Raw genomic sequence first — 4,957 nt, forward strand, 5'->3', positions numbered from 1 at the left:
ATGAACCCAATATCTCCCACTTGTCTTTTCTTCAATTCGGCGATCTTCAATCTGCATAATATAGTGAGGATAATTATAAATACATGCAAATGAAAGGGCTGAGTTATATAGAGAGACTTAATGACGGAAGTAGTACTACTTACAGATAGTAGGAGGTGACCGTTGCTTTATCGATGGCCAATTGATTGAAAAACTGATAGAACTCCTCAAATGGAATAGGCAACAGTTCAATTCCAAGGAGGTCATGCTCCTTTTTAACTCTCATATACAAAGTATTCCTCCCCTCAGACTCTTTGCAGGTTTTCATGTACCAATCATGCAATCTTCGCATCATCGTTGATAGAGAACTTTCATCTTTGACGAGAGGCTTCCCGTACTCGTATCTTTGTATCTGCACCTCCAAGATATCATAATGTACATCGTCGGGCAGGTAATTTGCAGGATTGCCATAACCGGGCACCATCCTCGGATCGACGATGTCGCTAGCAGGCACCTTGAGCGGGGGGCACGATTGCTTCGCTTGTTCGCCGAGCTGGGCAATTTGTTTCCCAGCTCGTCGTTCTTTCATCCTTTGATCACTTTTAGTACTTCCCGACCTCTCCGCTTCGGCAAATGCCTTTCCAATAATGCGCTCATAGTTGCCTTTCGGCGGAGACTTGGGTGGTTTTGTCAGGGCAGCCAGAGTGCGCTTCCCTTTCACCGGATCTACCTTCTCCTCCGGAGGTGGATGTCTCTTTGCTTTCAACCCTTGAAACCAGTCATCCACTTCGGTCTGCGCGATCTTCGCGTTTTCCTCCTTGCTCCTCTCATACGGTAACTTCTCTGGAGTCTTCAGAGAAGGACCGAATCTGTATCTCCTCCCGCCTTTGGCTGTACTGCTAGACGCCGGCAGAGTAGACGGAGCGGATGTCTTCTTTCCTTGCTTACGAGGTGGAGGAGAAGGACTGCGACGCGCCGTAGAAGCCGGAGCGGTGGCGGGTCTCTTCCGCCCTTGCTGACGAGGCGGAGAAGGAGGAGGCTGGCTGCTCGGGCGCGCCGGCGCAGGCGGAGAAGGAGGCGGAGTGCCGCCACGCGCCGGAGAAGGAGCGGGCCGAGTGCCCTGATCGTCACTCGCCGGTGGAGGAGGCGGAGTGCCCTGACTCGCCGGAGGAGGAGGAGGAGGCGGAGGCGTCCAGTTCGGAAGGTTGATGAGATCCTTCCGCCATAGGCATGGAGTCTTCAGAGCAGAACCCAGCCGATACTCCCCTTCACCGGTAGGGTGGTCAAGCCGGAGGTCCTCAAATCCCTCCGTTATTTCATCGACCATCACCTTAGCATATCCTTCTGGAATCGGCCGGCAGTGAAAAGTTGAGTCGGGTTTAGTAGGATAAACAGAGCCAACAGCCGCCTTGACCTTCAAATTGCTCCATTGCGCCATAAGGTGGCAATTTTCAGCATCCGTGATAGCATCCACGGGATAGCTGGCAGGAGCCGTCAAGGCATGCTCTGGCTGAAGCAGCTCGGTGGAAGCCACGCTGCTTTTCCGCTGAGATGGCGGGGTAGCTTCGGGGGAAGCTTCGGCAGGTCGTTTGCTGCGATCTGCTTCTCGTTCCTCTAGCCCCATTACCCTTTCGTGCAGCGACTGCAGTTGGCTCTGCTCCAGTTTCTTCCTCCTCTCGTGGGTTTTGTAACCCCCTGCGTCCGGAAATCCAGCCTTCCACGAAACGGAGCCTGGCGTGCCTCGTGTCCGTCCAGGGTGCTCAGGATTGCCGAGGGCCATTGTGAGCTCGTCCTTCTCCCTGTCTGGAACGAACGTCCCTTGCTGCGCTGCTTCGATATATTGCTGAAGCTTCTTGACTGGTATGTCCAATTGTTCCTCCGTCCAAATGCACTTCCCTGTTATAGGGTCCAAGGATCCGCCGACCCCAAAGAACCAAGTCCGGCAACGTTCTGGCCAGTTCATTGTCTCTGGTTCGATCCCTTTATCAAGCAGATCATTCTCAGCCTTGGCCCACTTAGGCTGGGCTACGAGGTAGCCACCTGACCCCGTGCGATGGTGAAGCTTCTTCTTCTCAGCATTTCTCTTGTTTGTCGCCGACATTTTTTTACTCTTTTCCGATGTCTTGTGGGCCACAAATGCGGGCCAGTCATCTCTGATCTTCTCATATTTGCCAATGAATTCTGGTGTCTCATTTTTTTCGACATACCTATTGAGGTCTTTCTTCCAATTCCTGAATAGGTCTGCCATCTTCCTCAGAGCAAAAGACTTGATTAATGGCTCTATAACTGGCTTCTCCGGATCATCCTCCGGCGGTAGGGTGAAATTTGACTTCAGCTCAGTCCAAAGATTCTCTTTCTGCATCTCATTGACATAAGACACCTCAGGGTCTTCGTTCTTAGGCTTATACCATTGCTGGATGCTGATCGGGATCTTGTCCCTAACCAGAACCCCACACTGAGCAACAAATGCCTTCTTTGTCCGGTAGGGTTCAATCGGTTGGCCGTCGCGCGCGATTTGTATGATCTCAAACTTTTCATCCGAGCTCAACTTTTTCTTCGGGCCTCGTCTCTTTACCGAAGTTGTGCTCGATCCGGAGGGCTAGAAAAAAGAACAAAGACGAGAGTTAATTAATATGTGTACATACCAAAACAATGAATGCATCAATTAGCTAGTCAGCACAGGCTTAACTAATATATATACCTGGCCGGACTCGGTTTGGTGATCACCGGAGCCGTCCTCACGGTCTACTTCTTCACCCTCTCCTTCTTGCACCGGCATTGGGTCATCGGAGCCATGTAAATCAATGAGGAGAGGGCCAGCTGCTTCTTCACCCTCTCCTTCCAGACCATCGTTGTCGTTGAGAAACATCGAGAGGGCATCACTTCCTTCTGCGATTATGTCCCTCAACAACGCTTCTTGTGCTTCGTCTCGGGGGGTGTCCATAGTTTCTACAAATATTTACAACATGGCAATTATTATTCAAACATGACAGATATGGATATATTAGTGGCAAACGTAGAACTAGCTAGCTAATCACAATAAGGATTCGTCTAGGGTTTGGGGTGGCCTCGACAACGCTTCAAGGGTTAGGGGGTGGCCTCGAGAACGCTTCAAGCTAGGAGGGGGTAATATCGACCCCCCCCCACGTGTTGAAGCTATCGGGAGGGGGTCGGCGTTGAACAGTACATCTATGTCCCACAAGTGACGTGGGCATCGACGTGGGCATCGACGCCCACAAGCTATTGGATTTCTTCAATACTTTGACACTATAGGAACCCTCGACCCTGAAACCTTCGACCCTTGACCCCTTAACGACCCTCGACCCTCTACCCTAGTTCCCGACCCTCGACCCTCGGCGATCCTCGACACCCTCGTTATATCGACAACGACGCAACATACATATACATGGGAAAATAATGTTATCGGGGAGGGGGTATCGGTACCCCCCCCCCTCGTGTCAAAGTTTCTTCTTTCTCCTCTATTCCTTTCTTTCTTCTTCTCCTCTTCTTTTCTTCTTATCCCTCGAGAAAGGAAAATAAGGAAAAGGAAGAAAAGAGGAAGAAGGAAGAAGGAAGAAGAAGAAGAAAAAAAGAAGAAAAAAAAGAGGAGAAGAAGAAAAGAATAGAGGAGAAGAAGAAAAAATAGAAAAAATTCTATTTTTTCTTCTTCTCCTCTATTCTTTTCTTCTTCTCCTCTTCTTTTTCTTCTTTTTTCTTCTTCTTATTTATTTCTCCTCTTCTTCCTATCCCCTCTTCTTCTCCTTTCTTCCTCTTCTTTTTTCCTTTTTCCTCTCATTCTTTTTCTTCTTCTTGTATTGCTTGTTTTTTTTAAATAATGTTCAAATAAAAATCTATGAACATAAAACATATATACACAAGAACATATATAATTTTATAAAAATGCAAAAAACAAAATTTTTTAAAAAAAGACATATAAACAGATATACATACATACATTTTTCTTTCATATGAACATACATACATACATTTTCTTTGCATATGACCATACATACATTTTTCTTTGCATATGACCATTCATACATTTTCTTTGCATATGCTTTGCATATAAACATACATACATATGAACATACATACATACATATAAACATAACATACATACACAAAAAATTCTAAAAATCTGCCTAAAAAATCTAAAAATCTGCCTAAAAAAATTATATGAAAAAAAGCATACATCATCCATCCATCCATATAATGAACATATACATCATCCATCCATCCATATAATCAACATATGCATATGAAAAAAATTATATGAAAAAAATTATATGAAGAGGATCGAGGGGACAGGGAGGAAAGGGGGTCGCCGGAGCCGGACTGAACGGGGAGGAGGGGCGGCGTCGAGGCAGGGGCGGCAGTGGGGGCGGGCGCCGGCGACGACGTCGACAATGGTGGGGGCGGGCCGGGGCGCAGGGGCGCGGCCGTGCGTGCTCGGTGACGGGCAGGGGCACGGGGCAACGGCCGGCGTGGGCTCGGGCGCGGGGCAGGGGCACGGGGAGACGGGGATGGCGGCCGGCGGCGGTGACGGCGACGAGGAGCGCGCGAGCGATTTGGGCAGCCTGGCGGCGGGGGCAACTGGCTAGGGAGGCGAGGGAGATGTGAAATTTTCACAAGTCCTGGTTATATAGCAACGGCATTAGTCCCGGTTGGTGGCACCAACCGGGACTAATGCCCCCCTTTAGTCCCGGTTGGTGCCACCAACCGGGACCAAAGGCCTTGTGCTGCCCCGCGCCAAATGTTTAGTCCCACCTCGCTAGTTGAGAGGGAGCCGCACCAGTTTATAAGGTGCGGTGCGGCTCCCCTCTCGAGCTCCTCTCTAAAGCAGGCTTTCGGGCCTAACTCTGCCATCTGTGCCTGTGGGCCTACTGGGCCTTCCACGGGCCTGAATCCTGGCCCATAGGGTTTCTAGTCGTATTCAGGCCGTGGGGGCCCAGTAGGTGGCATTTTTTTTGTTTTTTTG

The sequence above is a fragment of the Triticum aestivum genome, chromosome 6B (assembly GCF_018294505.1).
Source record: "Triticum aestivum cultivar Chinese Spring chromosome 6B, IWGSC CS RefSeq v2.1, whole genome shotgun sequence".
NCBI classification, from domain to species: domain Eukaryota; kingdom Viridiplantae; phylum Streptophyta; class Magnoliopsida; order Poales; family Poaceae; genus Triticum; species Triticum aestivum.